The following is a 19,450-nucleotide window of genomic DNA, read 5'->3' on the forward strand; positions in this document are numbered from 1 at the left end:
CTGGTGGAGGAGGTGTTGCCTTAACCATCAGAAATAACATCAGATATCGACTTTTGCTGTGCGTGAAACTCAACATCATCGAAGCTATAGGGGCGGAAATCACAACATCGATTAGGCCTATTATCGTGATTGCGGCCTACTATCCCAAACAGACGTCGATCAGAGACGACTCAGCGTTGCCTCTTAAAAACGATATCATCATGCTAACACTAAGGCAGTCGAAATACGTCATCGGCGGGGACATTAATGCTCGACATCAGTCCTGGGGAAACCAAAAGAGGAATCAAAATGGAATGACTCTAAATGATGATCTACAATGTGGGCACTACAGGATTCTTAATCCAGCAACCCCCACTCGCATTTCTCGTTCTGGAGTACATTCCATAATTGATTTCTTCATTTCCAACATGGATCGCCACATCGGTGATTCTATTACCCTCAACGAGTTGAGTTCGGATCACTTCCCAGTGATGGTTGAATTGGGAGTAGATATCGTAGTCAGGAGGTCACAATGTAGGCGGGACTATCATCATGCGAATTGGGTGGAATTCTAGCAGCTTATCGACAACAACATTGATCTAGATCAGCCTCTTGAATCTCCCGAAGATATCGAAGCAACAGTCAGCTCTATTCAAACTGCTGTTATTGAGGCTCGTCAAAACCACATCCCAGAAACGATTCAGGTGAGTGACTCTGTTCAAATTGGTTCCATTACTAAACATTTGATTAGGCTTCGGAACCAATATCGAAGGCAGTACCAACGTACTGGTATTCGAGAGAGGAAACGGCAGTATAATCAGTTAACCAAGGTTATACCGGCCAGAATGATTGATCTCCGTAACAAAAAAATTGCAAAATATATTAGTAAACTTCCGAACAACTCCAAGCCTTTTTGGAGGCTCGCTGAAATTCTCAAGACCAATTCTAATCCTATTCTTCCTATTCTTCAACCTGATAATTCAGAACGATTGATAACACATGCCGAAAAGGCTAATGCAATTGGCAACCATTTCGCTAGTTCACACAATCTTGGCCAGAACATTACAAGTCCATTGGTGAATGATATTGTAAGGGCTATTGGCAATATCCATTCTGTACCTCAAGAGAATGAAATCATCTCGACTGAAGAGTATCTGGGTATCTCAGTTATACGATCGTTGAAGAATATGAAGGCCCCCGGCTTCGACAGTATATTTAACATTGAGTTGAACCATCTTAGTAAAAATTATGAAATTATGACCTCTGTATTCAACAGATGTCTATCACTTGGCTACTTCCCCTCGAGTTGAAAGTTGGCAAAAGTGATCCCGATACTAAAACCCGGAAAAGATCCTTCTTCTTCAAAGAGCTATCGACCAATTAGCTTTCTCCCAGCATTTTCGAAAGTGTTCGAAAAAATTATACTAACGCGCATTCTTGCTTTTGCAGATGAGCACAATATATTTTTGGATGAGCAGTTTGGATTCCGAAAAGGCCACTCTACCGTTCACCAGTTTCGTAGAGTATACAATATAATCAGACGAAACAAGCCAGTTTCAAAATTATCTGCAATGACATTTCTTGATGAAAAAGCATTTGATAATGTTTGGCAAAATGGTCTCATTTACAAGCTTCACAACTTTGGTTTTCCTACATACTTGATAAAAATTATCAGAAATTATTTTTCTGATAGAGCATTCAATGTTTCTATACACAATATTTTATCAGAGAAATTCATCGTGAATGCAGGTGTTCCTCAAGGATCCATCTTGGGACCAATTCTTTTCAATATCTACACTTCAGATATTCCCGCACTCCCATCTGATGGGAAATTGTCATTATTTGCAGATGACACTGCCATCATTTACAAGGACAGAAGTATCACAGAACTAAGATCTAAACTTCAAAGAGGATTAGACGCTTTGTCTGGATATTTCAATAATAGGAAAATATGCATAAATGCAGCAAAGACACAAATCATGTTGTTTCCCCACAAGAATACTCCAAAGCTTGTTCCTCCTCAAAATATGATAGTCAGTCTTAATGGCAATTGACGAATTTACGTTGGATTTACAACCAGATGGCGCAGCGAGTAAAATGAGGATGCTTTGTTTTTTTGGTATGAAATTCGTTCAAATTTTCTAGACAAATCAGAATTATCTTCAAATTTCCCGGTTTCATGTATTCTTTCCACGCTGAAAAGGTTAGAAAATCATCATTTCACAATGTGCTATGTATATTACGAGGAATGGCTTGTTATAAGTATTGTAACTTTATTTTTTTTTCAACTAAGTAAACTATGAATAGGGTGTTTTGCGCTGAAAATACTGTAAATTCTTCTCGTATAGGCCCCTACATAATCAATGATATAAGCCAATTTGATATGATATCGATTTCATCGCAATTATCCGTAGTATCAATAACCGGTATGCATTATCAAACATAAAATTTTCGAAGATTATCTATGACTTTGGTCAAATTGCGTATTGAAACCATCGTAAATATACAAAGCCCTAACTTTCTTACCATATACTGACGATATTCAATGACTGAAATGAATCTAAATTAAAATAAAATGAATAATCACCACCGAATCTTGCTTTTCAGTGCGTAAAATAAACAAACACCCTCACTTTTGTGGTTCTGAGTAGAGATGTGCCATCCGCTCATGAGCTGTTCCGAAGAATCGACTCTTTGAAGTGAGTTGACGCGGAACAGCTCGCAAAAAAAATCAAACAGCTCTTCAGCTCACTTTGATGATGATGAAGGAGAGAAAAGAGCTGTAGAATTGAAGAGAGTGTGTGAGCTGTAAGATTCAAATGAACTGACCGTCTCTCGCTCTTCGTGTTAAGACATCAGTTTAGTTTCATTTGTCCCTCGTCTTTTCAACTGTTATATTCGCGTTGACGGCATTGAGCTTTGTTTACCAGTTTAGGGGGCGCCAAAAATAATAATTGGCTCTCAGGCAGAATGAACACGTTTTTAAAATTCAAATTATTAATGAAAATTAACTTCTGTGTATCAAATGAGTATTCTATTTCAATGAAAAACACTTTGTTTGCAGGCGGTGCAAAAATCTCATAAGATTTTTTTTTTTTTGAAGAAAACTTTCTATTGTAATGTAAAGCCTCAGTAAAAATGTCGGAAATGTTGTACTCGCCGAGTCTGTTGTAAATAATAGTCTGGAATACGTGTTTCAAGTAATTAATAATATGGTGTGAAAAATTTCATTTGAATTTTAACATTTTCAAACTGGCTTCGTGGCTATCGAGTTTGGGACCCAAATTGAAAGTCGGCACTGACAACTGAGCTGAAGAGCTGTTCATAAAGAACAGCTCATTTAGATGAGCTGATATGATCAGAGCTGTTCATCATGATGAGCTAATTTGCACACCTCTAGTTCTGAGCTCTAATGTAGATGTCGCATGAGCTGATTCAGCTTTGCGTAAATTCGTCAATAGTATTGGCGATCTAAAGCAAAACGTAAACGATCGGTGAGACATCTGGATTTTGTTTTTGAACTAAGAAAATGATGCTAATGTAACCTAAAACTCAAAAACAAATCACGTATATTTTACTTCCGGGCTTTCCAAGGTAGTTCTCACATGCAGGAATCGTGCATTTTTCTACTTGTGTTTGATTGTGCTCTCGAATTTCCTTCTTTAATTCAACCATTGTCAACATTTTTATAGTTTTCACTACTGAAAGAGGCAAATAAATAATATGTTATATATAAAATTGCGCAGAATTAAATATCTTACAAACTCATCGCAATCAAATAATCTTTTATGATTATAACATTGTAATTTATGGAAAGAACTACAAACCTTCCATAAGCTCACATGGTAAAATTTAAAACCATCATCACTTTCACCGCAGCGTCGCCTAGGTGTAGATTTGTACGTTAGATCGCCAATTGAATGGTCTTCACACTGAGAGAAATAATTAGTAAATATAACGATTTTTTTTGGTAAATACTACCAATCTATAGTCATTTTCGACCGTACTAATAAACACATATGTCAAGCAAAACCATGATTCGGAAGCCCAATATCGGCTACATTTTCTCGCCGAAAATGCACGTATCAGAATTATATCCTTATTATACCTCCGTATTGCCTTATGGGAACAATGAAAATGGTTAATACGCGCTTTTCTCACCAGTTTTCAGATATGACAATATCCAAGCTTACTAATGTTATCGAGTAAAATATACTAATTTTCGCTTACCAAGCGATCGATCGTGAGTTCAAACTCAGGGCCCTCAATTGACCATCTTTGTGTTGTTATAGAATAACTACGTCCACGCAACCATCATCAGCGATGGAAATCGATCCACGGTCGAAATGAGATCGATTCATCCATACAATGCTCTGCTCTGCAAGACACATCGGGCTGCTGTTCTATAAATAACTCAACAATGATCAATATCAACTGTCTTCGCTGTTCGGTCTGCTGAACAATGGAAGAACAGAAAGAATACTCTTATGCCTAAATGGCTACTACTGTGTGATTTACCATAATGTAATGGAACAGAATACTTAACGCCTAAATGGCTACTACTAACTACTGTGTAATTTACAATTTATAGAAACATATGTACATTTTTTTTTTTCCAAAATATATATTTTTATCAAGGCTCATATGGCGTTATCCTCACGGGGCCGGGAGTTCAATACTTTGACAATTTTTCTTATTATCTATGTTAGTAATATGTAACCGATTACTCGCGGTTGGCTCGAGGTTAGTATTACAAGTGTTTTCGTAATTCGGATGTTGCTGTCTCCAATGCTCTGTACGTGTGCCCGACTCGGGATACTTCCTATTGGGATGCAGCTGACCCTTGATCAGCAACGCCCCCCTAGTCTGTACCTCATATCTAGCGTGGTGCGTCTTTCTCGACTCGAGGAATCCAGGATAGAATGGTCACTAACCGGCGCAATCATCAGTTCATGTAGAGTTGTCATGAGCGGTACAACCTTTGGCTCTTGTTGAATCATCAGTGGACTGCACAACCTTTGGCCCGTGTATCTGTAAAGAGTGTGTGTATGTATTGCCGCGACTAAGTAAAAGTTTATCGATCGGATAGGAGGGATATAAAACGGGGACACAACGAAGGAAACATCATTAAACGTTGACATCGGCGTTCCTGAGGAACAGGTATAGATGAATCAGAAGATCAGGATCACGGCTACCTAAGATATCCCGGACGGGGATCTCCGATTGTCTGCCTTGTGCTCTCAGTGCTCTAGAGAGCTGAGAGCGAGCAGCATGGAACCGGATACACGACCAGACAACATGCTCGATGTCGTGGTAGCCATCGCCACAATCACAAAGATTGTTTGCTGCGAGCCCAATGCGATAGAGATGCGCGTTTAGGTTGTAGTGATTGGACATAAGCCGAGATATCACGCGAATGAAATCACGACCTACATTCAATCCCTTGAACCATGCACTCGTCGAGACCTTAGGGATAATCGTGTGTAACCAACGACCGAACTCATCTCCACTCCACATGCGCTGCCAACTTACGAGCGTGTACTGACGAGGAATGTGGAAAAATTCATTATAAGCAATTTGCCTTTCAAAAAGTGTGCCTTCTAAAGCGCCCACCTTAGCTAGCGAGTCCGCTTTCTCATTCCCCGGAATCGAGCAATGAGAGGGAACCCATGCTAAGGTAATCTTGAATAATTTTTCGACCAAAACACTCAATAGTTGTCTTATTCTTGTTAGGAAATAAGATGAGCGTTTATCAACTTTCATTGAGCGGATTGCCTCTATTGAGCTGAGACTGTCTGAAAAAATAAAATAGTGGTCGATGGGCAATGTTTCAATGATCCCCAGTGCGTAGTATATCGCACCCAGTTCAGCGACATACACGGAACAAGGATCTTTGAGTTTGAAAGAGGCACTGGAATTTTCATTGAAGATGCCGAAGCCAGTGGACCCGTTTATGTATGAACCGTCAGTAAAGAACATTTTATCAGATCTAACTTTCCCATATTCTGCCGAAAATATCGGCGGAATATAATCGGAGCGTAGATGATCTGGGATTCCATGGATTTTTTGTCGCATGGACAGATCAAAAATGACAGAGGAATTGCAAAAGTATGGGAAGCAAACTTGGTTGGAGATGCCTGGTGAAGGGTGCACGTCGTGGGTAAGGTACTCATGGTATAAAGACATAAAACTTGACTGAGGAATCAGTTGGAGTAGATTTTCGAAGTTATCAATCACCAATGGATTCATGATCTTGCAACGGATGAGAAATCTGTAGGATAATTCTGTGAACCGAAGAGTAAGCGGGGGTACTCCTGCCAAAACTTCGAGACTCATCGTATGTGTCGAATGCAAACACCCCATGGCTATACGCAGGCAACGATATTGTATTCTCTCCAGCTTGAGAATATGAATCCTGGCAGCTGATCGGAAGCAAAAACTGCCATATTCTAACACTGATAATATCGTTGTTTTGTATAACTGAATGAGGTCTCCTGGATGGGCACCCCACCATGTTCCGGTTATTGTTTGGAGAAAATTGATTCTTTGCTGGCATTTCTGTTTCAAATACGCAATGTGTATTCCCCAGGTACATTTAGAGTCAAAATATACTCCAAGGTATTTGAAAAACATCGAGTGCTTGATCGTTTTGCCGGATAGGTGAAGCTGGAATTGGGCGGGTTCGTGCTTCCTAGAAAAAACGACCATTTCGGTTTTCTCCGTAGAGAATTCGATACCCAGCTTGAGGGCCCACGTGAACAGATTGTTCAGGGTATCTTGCAACGACTTTTGCAGAACGACGGGATTAGTACCCGTGATGGAAATAATTCCATCGTCTGCAAGTTGTCTCAGCGTGCAGTCTCTAGTTAGACAATCATCTATATCATTGACGTAAAAACTGTACAAGAGGGGGCTTAGGCAGGAGCCTTGTGGTAGGCCCATAAAACTGTATCGAGAAGATTTCAAGCTGCCATGATTGAAAAACATGTGCTTTTCTGACAGTAAATTGTACAGGAAATTATTCAGAATTGGTGAAAGTCCACGATTATGAAGTTTCTCTGAGAGAATTTCCATGGAAACTGAATCAAATGCCCCTTTGATATCGAGGAAAACGGAAGCCATTTGTTCTTTGCGAGCAAATGCGATTTGGATTTCAGAAGATAGCAGCGCCAGACAATCGTTCGTCCCTTTACCTCGGCGGAAGCCAAACTGCGTATTTGACAGCAAATTGTTCGCTTCAACCCACTTGTCCAAACGAAGTAGAATCATTTTCTCTAACAATTTGCGAATACAGGATAACATTGCAATCGGCCTATACGAGTTGTGATCGCAAGCCGGCTTGTTGGGTTTTCGTATGGCTATCACTCTCACTTGCCTCCAGTCATGTGGGACAATATTCAGCTCCAGAAACTTGTTGAACAAGTTCAGCAAACGCTGTTTCGCCAAGTCGGGAAGATTCTTCAACAAGTTGAATTTAATCTTGTCCGACCCAGGAGCTGAATTGTTACATGAGAGGAGGGCAATTGAGAATTCTACCATCGAAAAATTCTCATAGTCGCATTGGAGCGGAATGTCGCGTACGACGCTTTGTGCAGGAACGGAATCGGGACAAACCTTTCTTGCAAATTTGAAAATCCAACGGTCAGAATATTCCTCACTTTCATTTGTATGGTTCCAGCCACGCATTCTCCTAGCCGTATTCCAAAGAGTGCTCATAGCGGTCTCCCTTGACAAACCATTGACGAACTTTCGCCAATATCCACGCTTTTTTGCTTTAATCAGACCTTTTAGTTTGGCTTCTAGAGCTTGGTACTTTCGAAACCATTCCACTAGTCCAGTTTTCCGGAATTTTTTGAAAGCGGATGATTTTTCAAGGTAGACCTTTGAACACTCCTTGTCCCACCAAAGTAATGGAGGACGACGTCGGAAAGTGGTAGCAGGAACACGTTTCTTTTGAGCTTGAAGTGCGCTTTCGTAAATCAAACTCGATATAAAGTTATACTCTTCGAGTGGAGGAAGTTCATGCATTGAAACAAGTGCTTCAGATATTATTTCTGCAAATTTTCTCTAGTCAATATTTTTCGTGAGGTCATACGCAATATCGACTGACTCACGAGAACCTGATTCATTGGCGATCGATAAAATTATTGGCAGGTGGTCACTACCGTGGGGATCTTGGATTACCTTCCACGTGCAATCCAGGGATAACGAAGAAGAGCAAAGTGATATGTCTAGCATACTTGCCCGTGCAGGGGAGTTGGCTATTCTAGTTGCTTCCCCAGTATTCAAAACTGTCAATTTGAAGTTGTCGCCCAGATCATAAATCAAAGTGGCACGGTTGTCATCGTAGAGTGAACCCCATGCTGTTCCATGGGAGTTGAGGTCACCTAAGATTAGCCGCGGCTCCGGCAGTGCCTCGATGATATCAAAAAACTGATGGCGGCCAACCATAGTTCTTGGAGGAATATATATCGAGGCAATGCAGAGGTCTTTGCCATTGATTTGTGTCTGGCAAGCGACAACTTCAATGCCTGTCATCGATGGGAGAGTGACTCTATAGAAGGAGTGACATTTTTTGATCCCCAATAGTACGCCACCAAACGAGTCATTTCGATCGAGGCGAATAATGTTGAAATCGTGGAAATTCAGTTCGTCGGCTGAAGAAAGCCATGTTTCACAGAGGGAAAATACATCACAGTTAGAACTATGAATTAAAAATTTAAATTGATCTAGTTTAGGGATGATGCTTCTGCAATTCCACTGTATTACAGTGGTCAAATCCTTGACCTCTTGCACTGAATCAGGCATCGAGGGAAATGAACGCTGCTAAAAAACCACATTTTTCTTTCAAAAATGTTCTCACAATCGGGAGCAAACATAATACTATGCTTTTAAGAGGGTCATTTATATTTAAAGCATTTAAAATATTGTCCACCAGGTCAGATAGCGCAAGCAAGCCAGATTGTGGCTGTTGCCTCGACCGCGAAAAAGGAACAGACGTGTTGGGCTCTGCTCCGGGAAGTGCTGAGGACCCCTGGTGCGTAGAAGAACCGCTTGAACCAGGAGGTACTTGCTTCGGTCTATTCTCAGCACGTTCGATACGAGGTTTCATTCCAATTTGGGAAGTTTCGGTCTTACTAAACATATGTACATGTACACGATGAAAAACCCGGCTCTGTTACAGCTAAAATGCTAATGAGCCTAATAAATAAATAAATGAGATAAAAAAAAATATATATACTAATCTCTGGTAGGGATGCGGGTTTGTTGACAATATGTACAAAAAAATTGTACATTCTACTAATTTTGCATTACCAAATGTATTTAGTAGTTTTCGACCGAGGATTTTTCTAAGGGCAGAAGTAGTGTATCTGGGTCTAACATTTGATCGAAAGCTTATCTTCAGAGCACACATTGACAAAACAGACACAAGATGCAACATTTCAATCAGCTCATTGTATCCCCTGATCAATAGATACTCTCGATTATCTCTAACGAATAAACTTGCAGTATACAAACACATAATATTTCCAGTTATCGCATTTACGATGCCCGTTTGGGAGTGCTGTGCTCCAACACACAAATTAAAGTTTCAACGCATACAAAACAAAATTCTTCGTAAGATTCTAAACTCTCCACCCAGAACGCGAAATTCGGAGATACATCAGCTGGCTTGGATTAAAACCTTGGTTGAAATTATTAATAATAATTGCATGAAATTTAATACAAATGAATAATACAAAATCTGTATGATTATGCTTCCTGACTTTCTAGTCGTTACCTTTCAAAGTAACGGCTTCGGATTAGGGTAGATATATTTATTTCCAGTTAGATAAGTAGTAAATAATTTGGACAATGTAAATAATTTGGGGAGGGTATCTTATAAGTTAGATTTATGTAAAAAGAGCTTACAAAAAAAAGTTTAGGCATGATTTTACAATAGGAATATGAAACAATCAGACAATGAGTATGATGTAAATCATTACGGAACATGACATTGCAACTTAAAGATGTAGAACCATAGGTTGATCATTTGCAAAGTAGTATTATATTATAATGTAAACCAAATTAAGAAATAAAAAGAATTTAAGTGAAAAATAAAAAGCGTTCCACGTTCAGTTTTCATTCCATCAACAAGCAATATTCCGAAATCATCGTGCAGAGTGCAGTTTTGACGTCGATCATCGAGCAGTAAGCAGCAGCAATAATAACAACAGCAGCAGCAGTAACAGCAAAAGGGGTACAGTTGCATCTCTCCTACGGTGCAGCTATCCGTGCTAACGCTGTGGTGTAAATTCCAATTAATCTGGAGACATGTTATGGGCACCTTACACGATCAACCGGATTGACAATAAGTGTCTTCAATATTGTGACAGCTAGGCTTTCAACATCTGATCTAACCTCAATCAATATTTTTCCACCTTACACGGTCAATATCGCCCTCAACCCGAGACAACGAAAATATCCGCGATGGCTAGTGACGACATTTGAGTTTGGGATCCAAACTATTCTCTATCAGATTAGAAGGCTAAAAGGCAATTTTCAATTGGTAAAATTTTAATAAAAATATCTACTACGCGCTTCAACTAATTAAATAATACATTTAATTAGTTGAAGCGCGTAGTCCTAACCTTAACTTAACCTATTTCTCCTGAAAATTCAGATATTCCTACTAAAATGTATTATTATAATATAACGTCAATTTCAGACATAATTTTTGTATGGGGTTTTCTCACCACTTGCAGAAAAAAAGTGATTTGCATTCACATAGAATACTAATTTGATTCGTAAAAGTTAATTTTCATTCATAATTTACACTTTAGAATTCGGTTTTTCTTCTCAAAAATACATCATAATACTCGCTTCACAAATACAGACTGATCCTTTCAGTTTCAGAGATGCCAGATTATTTTAGTTTACGAAAATATATGCAAGTTATTTTATCTGCAAGCAAATGTTTTGACGTAGGACTACGTCTTTCATTTCTATACCGGGGTGTAAAATCAAAGTTTCGAAAACGAAAGCGTTACGCCGGAGACCGAGATTTTGAGCGTTAATAGCTCCTAAACAACTGAACGAAATGGTATGATAAACACTTCATTCGAAAGATAAAATGTCTACGCGTTATATACTTGTTACTTTTTGATCCAAAAACTTGTTTCAATAGTCTTAAAATTGCTTTCAAAACAGGCTATTGAAATCACCAATCGGTATATAAGCGAGCGGCGCTCGGAAATCCACTCAGTTCTAATTGAACAGCGATTGGAGCATGTTGTCGCTGTTGCGGTGAAGCTCTTTATTTATCATGAAAGCGCGGATGAACGGTGTCACCAAGAGCCTGTTTGTGCACCATAGGCCAGAAGGGAATCTATCAGGAGGAGAGTGATGCCACAAACGGTTCCCTGGGAAGACATTGCTACACACACATACACGCGCGGCTATTAACAGGTGGTTATCGAGCTGGCATTAACCACTGGTGGGCTTCCAGTATCGAGGAAAATGTGGAAATATCTAATCGTTACTGAGAATAATCTGCCAGTTCCTCTGGGAATTTTCAAAATATATTCATGTGAAAGAGTTTAATTGAATGTTTTCTATCCATGTTACACTGTGACCAAATATGTTTCAATCAAGTGCAATTAACAGGTTGTTATCGAGTTGGCATTAACCACTGGTGGGCTTCCAGTATCGAGGAAAATGTGGAAATATCTAATCGTTACTTAAAATAATCTGCCAGTTCCTTTGGGAATTTTCAAAATATATTCATGTGAAAAAGTTTAATTGAATGTTTTCTATCCATGTAACACTGTGACCAAATATGTTTCAATCAAGTGCTATTAACAGGTGGTTATCGAGTTGGCATTAACCACTGGTGGGCTTCCAGTATCGAGGAAAATGTGGAAATATCTAATCGTTACTGAAAATAATCTGCCAGTTCCTTTGGGAATTTTCAAAATATATTCATGTGAAAGAGTTTGATTGAATGTTTTCTATCCATGTTACACTGTGACCAAATATGTTTCAATCAAGTGCTATTAACAGGTGGTTATCGAGTTGGCATTAACCAATGGTAGGCTTCCAGTATCGAGGAAAATGTGGAAATATCTAATCGTTACTGAAAATAATCTGCCAGTTCCTTTGGGAATTTTCAAAATATATTCATGTGAAAGAGTTTAATTGAATGTTTTCTATCCATGTAACACTGTGACCAAATACATTTGGTTTTGTGGCTTTTCAATCAATCGCAATTAACAGGTAGCTTCAGAAGATTATTCTTCCCCATCAGTAGGATATTTCCGTATCCAATATTGTATGCGCCCGCAATCGATTATTGCTCAGTCGCCGAAAGTTCCCAGCTCAGAGAGTTCATTCCCCTCTAGTTTGCCTTCCAAATTGCCATCGTAAACCACACCTTCTCTCGGTTCAATCACACACAAAAAGCATACTTAAGCGATATACTGGTGGTGAGACACATTCATTTTTCGTGAGGACATCGACAAGACAACATCGTTGCCTAACGTGCTGGAGGAGGTGGACGGCGAAGGATCGACACATACACGCGCAGAACTCTTTCCGTTAGGATGCCATTCAGCATCGAGAAAGTTCCGGAAAGATCTAATCATTGCTGGAAAATAATCTGCCAGTTCCTTTGGGAATTTTCAAAATATATTCATGTGAAAGAGTTTAATTGAATGTTTTCTATCCATGTAACACTGTGACCAAATATGTTTCAATCAAGTGCTATTAACAGGTGGTTATCGAGTTGGCATTAACCACTGGTGGGCTTCCAGTATCGAGGAAAATGTGGAAATATCTAATCGTTACTGAAAATAATCTGCCAGTTCCTTTGGGAATTTTCAAAATATATTCATCTGAAAGAGTTTAATTGAATGTTTTCTATCCATGTTACACTGTGACCAAATATGTTTCAATCAAGTGCTATTAACAGGTGGTTATCGAGTTGGCATTAACCAATGGTGGGCTTCCAGTATCGAGGAAAATGTGGAAATAACTAATCGTTACTGAAAATAATCTGCCAGTTCCTCTGGGAATTTTCAAAATATATTCATGTGAAAGAGTTTAATTGAATGTTTTCTATCCATGTTACACTGTGACCAAATATGTTTCAATCAAGTGCTATTAACAGGTGGTTATCGAGTTGGCATTAACCACTGGTGGGCTTCCAGTATCGAGGAAAATGTGGAAATATCTAATCGTTACTGAAAATAATCTGCCAGTTCCTTTGGGAATTTTCAAAATATATTCATGTGAAAGAGTTTAATTGAATGTTTTCTATCCATGTAACACTGTGACCAAATACATTTGGTTTTGTGGTTTTTCAATCAATCGCAATTAACAGGATAGCTTCAGAAGATTATTCTTCCACATCAGTAGGATATTTCCGTATCCAATATTGTATGCGCCCGCAATCGATTATTGCTCAGTCACCGAAAGTTCCGAGCTCAGAGAGTTCATTCCCCTCTAGTTTGCCTTCCAAATTGCCATCGTAAACCACACCTTCTCTCGATTCAATCACACACAAAAAGCATACTTAAGCGATATTCTGGTGGTGAGACACATTCATTTTTCGTGAGGACATCGACAAGACAACATCGTTGCCTAACGTGCTGGAGGAGGTGGACGGCGAAGGATCGACACATACACGCGCAGAACTCTTTCCGTTAGGATGCCATTCAGCATCGAGAAAGTTCCGGAAAGATCTAATCATTGCTGGAAAATAATCTGCCAGTTCCTTTGGGAATTTTCAAAATATATTCATGTGAAAGAGTTTAATTGAATGTTTTCTATCCATGTTACACTGTGACCAAATATGTTTCAACCAAGTGCTATTAACAGGTGGTTATCGAGTTGGCATTAACCACTGGTGGGCTTCCAGTATCGAGGAAAATGTGGAAATATCTAATCGTTACTGAAAATAATCTGCCAGTTCCTCTGGGAATTTTCAAAATATATTCATGTGAAAGAGTTTAATTGAATGTTTTCTATCCATGTTACACTGTGACCAAATATGTTTCAATCAAGTGCTATTAACAGGTGGTTATCGAGTTGGCATTAACCACTGGTGGGCTTCTTCCAGTATCGAGGAAAATGTGGAAATAACTAATCGTTACTGAAAATAATCTGCCAGTTCCTCTGGGAATTTTCAAAATATATTCATGTGAAAGAGTTTAATTGAATGTTTTCTATCCATGTTACACTGTGACCAAATATGTTTCAATCAAGTGCTATTAACAGGTGGTTATCGAGTTGGCATTAACCACTGGTGGGCTTCCAGTATCGAGGAAAATGTGGGAATATCTAATCGTTACTGAAAATAATCTGCCAGTTCCTTTGGGAATTTTCAAAATATATTCATGTGAAAGAGTTTAATTGAATGTTTTCTATCCATGTAACACTGTGACCAAATACATTTGGTTTTGTGGTTTTTCAATCAATCGCAATTAACAGGATAGCTTCAGAAGATTATTCTTCCCCATCAGTAGGATATTTCCGTATCCAATATTGTATGCGCCCGCAATCGATTATTGCTCAGTCGCCGAAAGTTCCGAGCTCAGAGAGTTCATTCCCCTCTAGTTTGCCTTCCAAATTGCCATTGTAAACCACACCTTCTCTCGATTTAATCACACACAAAAAGCATACTTAAGCGATATTCTGGTGGTGAGACACATTCATTTTTCGTGAGGACATCGACAAGACAACATCATTGCCTAACGTGCTGGAGGAGGTGGACGGCGAAGGATCGACACATACACGCGCAGAACTCTTTTCGTTAGGATGCCATTCAGCATCGAGAAAGTTCCGGAAAGATCTAATCATTGCTGGAAAATAATCTGCCAGTTCCTTTGGGAATTTTCAAAATATATTCATGTGAAAGAGTTTAATTGAATGTTTTCTATCCATGTAACACTGTGACCAAATATGTTTCAATCAAGTGCTATTAACAGGTGGTTATCGAGTTGGCATTAACCACTGGTGGGCTTCCAGTATCGAGGAAAATGTGGAAATATCTAATCGTTACTGAAAATAATCTGCCAGTTCCTCTGGGAATTTTCAAAATATATTCATGTGAAAGAATTTAATTGAATGTTTTCTATCCATGTAACACTGTGACCAAATATGTTTCAATCAAGTGCTATTAACAGGTGGTTATCGAGTTGGAATTAACCACTGGTGGGCTTCCAGTATCGAGGAAAATGTGGAAATAACTAATCGTTACTGAAAATAATCTGCCAGTTCCTCTGGGAATTTTCAAAATATATTCATGTGAAAGAGTTTAATTGAATGTTTTCTATCCATGTAACACTGTGACCAAATACATTTGGTTTTGTGGTTTTTCAATCAATCGCAATCAACAGGATAGCTTCTGAAGATTATTCTTCCCCATCAGTAGGATATTTCCGTATCCAATATTGGATGCATAAAACCTTGTGCCTCCAACGTAACGCTCTCGTTTTCGAAGTTCTCCAAATATTCATTCATTCAGAATGAATTCAGATTCAACTTCATACAAATGATCTCTATATCAACGAGAGTCCTACGTCACCCTTGCGGTTATACCATAGATATAACCCACTTCCTGTTTTTATTCCATAAATGGGACTATGACAGTAGAACCCCGATTATCCGCGAGCGGGTGATCCGCCCTGCGGATTATTCGTGACTGCGAGTTCCATAGTAAATCAATAGGCCTTTCCGGAATTTGTTAGTGAGTGGTGGGCCCATGCTCTTTTGTTGTGGTCATGGCTTTTACATCATTTAGCCACTGGTGTACACGACCTTATAGATGGATAGTTGATTGATTTCTGTATTGATAGAACATAGTTTTTATGTTGAAACATCTCTTTTCGTGTTTGCATTTTCTTGTCCTTTAATGGGTCATCCGCGATTTTCGTTAATCGCGGTGAGTTTGTCCGACTATTCCGCGGATAATCGAGATTCTACTGTAGCTTGAATTAACACATGATGTTTTTTCATCTGTGATTTTCCCAGATCTTCTCATTCTCCAAATTTTATAGCGGAGTGTGAAGAAACACACAAAGAATGAACGAGTTCAACGTTAAAAAATTCCTAAAACGTTGTTAAGTTTCATCCACTCTCTCATCGTCACATTGTCAGTTTACTTTGAAGTTTTGATTTGTATCGTGAAAAGTACCGTATTTTGCTATTCAAAGTATCGGTTTTCCAAACCAAAAGCTTCCATTTATGATTCCTACATTTTCAGTAGTTTATAAATTTTAATTGCAATCCCAAAAAAGACTAACAAAAATTAAATGTGCGCTTGCATATCTGGCAACTCAGTCTGGAAGTCCGTGAGGTAAAACGTCAACATCATGCATCCATATGAAATGTCACGATATTGATGCTCGAAAATCAGAAAATCCGGATTTCTGCGTCGTCGGCCATGTTCAGCTGTCATTATGCTCTCAAATGTCATCATATTGTCAATAAAGTTGACCGTGTAAGGTCCGCTTTAGGGCGATTACACATTATCCGGTTTCTGCCGGACCGGTTTCAAAAAGCGCCGCTGGGTTTGGACGGATAACAATGTGAAAAAGACCTCGCGCTACACAAAACCGTGCATCTCTCACATACACATACGTGCATTTATTTATATAGTGGATTGACAGGTAAACATTGCTGCAAATACTCCTGCTACATGCAGCCGTTTGTATACGGAAAACCTTGAAACCACAGCTGCTGCAGCAATTACGAGTCTTCTCAAATTTGCAAATTTTTTTTCTCCTTTGGAGAGTATATACGCCGTGTTAAAATGTGGCACACCAGGAACACGGCAGATCTTGCGAAAATTACGCGCATCCTGCATCAGGACGGTATTATTACCGATAGGTGCGATCCAGCGGTCGAAGGTGTGAATCTTCTCGCCCCATTTCAAAATACAATTCAATGACAAATAAATTTAAAAGTCCAGTTGCGGTGTATTTATCCATATCCATATATATAAATTGTTTTATTTCCAAACTTACACAAACAGTATTATTCAATCCATACACTCTGTTGCCACATATTTCCAATAGAATTTGAATGAACCAATAAAAAACATTTCGTAAGCTAAGGGCACTACTCAATTATTTATTCACTTCCTGTGATTTTCTTAGAATTAGCCTACGAGATAATCCATCTATTCTAGAGTGTCTTTTTATTCCACCATTGCAGTATGAATCTTTACGATTAGAACAACATAATTTTCCTTCAGAAACTATTTCATCACTGCTTCCGCAGATTCCTCGAGCGCGTACTCCCGGGGCAGGGACGGCTTCTCGAGCGTATTTCGCATCAACACATAGTTATCAATACGCGGATCCTAGGCGAAAAATGACCGAATTAGATATGCCAGCTGGATGATTTCGCTCTGACAGAGCGGATGCTTCTGCATCGGGCAGGAGAACATCTTGATCACCGGTCACATGATAGACAGTTTGGTCTTGAGCTCCTCGAGCCGAGCCTTGTCATCGATCGCTTTCCGGGTCAGGTCGAACTGTGTGGAATGCCCAATAAGAATATTACTAGAGTGCTATTTTTGGTGTGTTCAAATTAACAAAAACTGACCTTCACATTCAGCTCGATAAAATCGCTCACCATTGCTTTGCTTTGAGCAGAAACCTGCATCACTAAACTTTTTCCACAGTAGCGAAATAAAGGAGTAAATGTAAATCCATCCATATCACTTTCAAATTCTGAATTTCAAAAACAACAAACAAACGACAATAGCACACAGATACTAATACATGGGACGAAAAACTGCCTGAATTGTACTAATACTAACAGACATGACAAACAACTGTCAATCCGCGTTGATGGCATGGAACTTCTTGCTCTGCTTTTGGGAAATGATAGTGATAATAGATTTTCAGGTGCAACAAACACATGTTTGAAAATAAAAGTTATGAATGAAAATTAACTTCTTCTTATAAAATATGTTATTTTCGTAATGGAGTATCACGTTCTTTTGCAAGTGGAGAAAACCCCCTGATCAATAATTATATTTGATGATGATTTTGTATTACAATTATGAGTTTCAGTGAAAATATGAAGAAAATTATACAAAAATGATTAAATGATAATCAGTTCACGGGTTCTAAGTAATCAAATAACATGAAGTAAAAATTCTCATTCAAAATTTAATCAACTTGAAACTTAAAAGGTCTGATAATCTTATAGAGAATGATTTGCTTTCCCAAACTGATGTCTCCACCAGACGTCGGCACAATACTATTGTCATCGCGTGTAAAGGCCCATTTATACGTTGCTAGTAGCTGACTTGACAATGAGCAGCTACTGACCCGGTGGACTCGCTTGACAATTGGTTGACTCGCCTTGTCCGTTCACACAGTGTGAGCTGCTGGCGAGAAACTAGATACTACGGCACGGGTTTACCAGGGATGCCAGGCGACTTTTCAAATGTCCATCAAATAGTCAGAAACAGCAATCAGGTCCGAATTTGTCAAATGATTGGTCCAAAATCGACTTCTTTATTGGCAGTTTTCATCTTAGGTTTTCAGTTGAATGTATCATCACACAATTTTATAGCAAAACAAACGCTGATCGTGTTTAAAAATACATACTTTGTGCTGAATTTCTTTGAACTGAAGGTACTATCCGAAAAAGCAGAAAGAGAAAAGGATTCGGGCCAGGAATTAGATGCAAAGAAAAGGAGCAACAAATACAATATTGAAGGAACTCTACGATGAGGATCCCCGAGATTACAGAGCAGTGTTGATAATAACACCTGAACAAGTGAAAAAACTGTTGGATTTAATTGCTCCACGAATACAACGCCAAGATACAGTCATGAGGGATGCTGTACCTGCAAGAGTTAAATTAGAAATGACATTGATGTGCCTTTGTTTTGGAATATCGTTGGGATTGTTGTCGATATTTTTTAGAATCTCGAAAACATCCATAGCTCAGATAATTCCGAAAGGATGTGATGTTATAAATGGTAGTCTAAAAGTTTTTTTTTTTTAATTTTATTTATTTTGTGAAATGAAAATGATAGTCGATTTGCAGGTGCAATAAATACGCTTCAAAAATTTTAATAATGAATGAAAATGTACTTTTTTAAATCGAATATGTATTCTGTTTCTTAGAACAATACTTTTTTTTGTAAGTTGTGATCTGATAATGATTCTATATTAGAGATTCTCAAGAAAACTATCTCAAAAAGAAAGCGTGCCCCGCCAGCGTGCAAAACGAAATAACAATTATTTCGTTTAGAAACTATGAGGGTTTTATTTGTTTTTCCAATAATTTTCAAGTCTATAAATATCTTCACATATTTTCAAATATCTTAAAAATAGAGACATTTCATTACATTTGGCATCACTGATTCGAACGCTAAATTCTGTTTTTGACGTTGTGAAGCATGCAAGTGCGAGTAAATTCAAAAAACTTTGAAGTAGCTCGCACGCCGGATCACACATGACAATAA

The 19,450-nt window shown here is 38.6% G+C and overlaps 1 long non-coding RNA gene across 1 annotated transcript; it reads right to left on the reverse strand.

Annotated features, from left to right (window-relative positions):
• Window positions 1-16,938: 16,938 nt before the first annotated feature.
• On the reverse strand, window positions 16,939-17,687 carry LOC129762840 (uncharacterized). The gene is made up of 2 exons (XR_008740722.1): window positions 17,569-17,687; window positions 16,939-17,497 (listed from the first exon to the last, which is right to left on the reverse strand). It is a non-coding gene; the product is annotated as an uncharacterized LOC129762840 (long non-coding RNA).
• Between the last annotated feature and the right edge of the window lie 1,763 nt (window positions 17,688-19,450).

Source organism: Toxorhynchites rutilus, chromosome 1, assembly GCF_029784135.1.
Source record: "Toxorhynchites rutilus septentrionalis strain SRP chromosome 1, ASM2978413v1, whole genome shotgun sequence".
Classification (NCBI taxonomy): domain Eukaryota; kingdom Metazoa; phylum Arthropoda; class Insecta; order Diptera; family Culicidae; genus Toxorhynchites; species Toxorhynchites rutilus.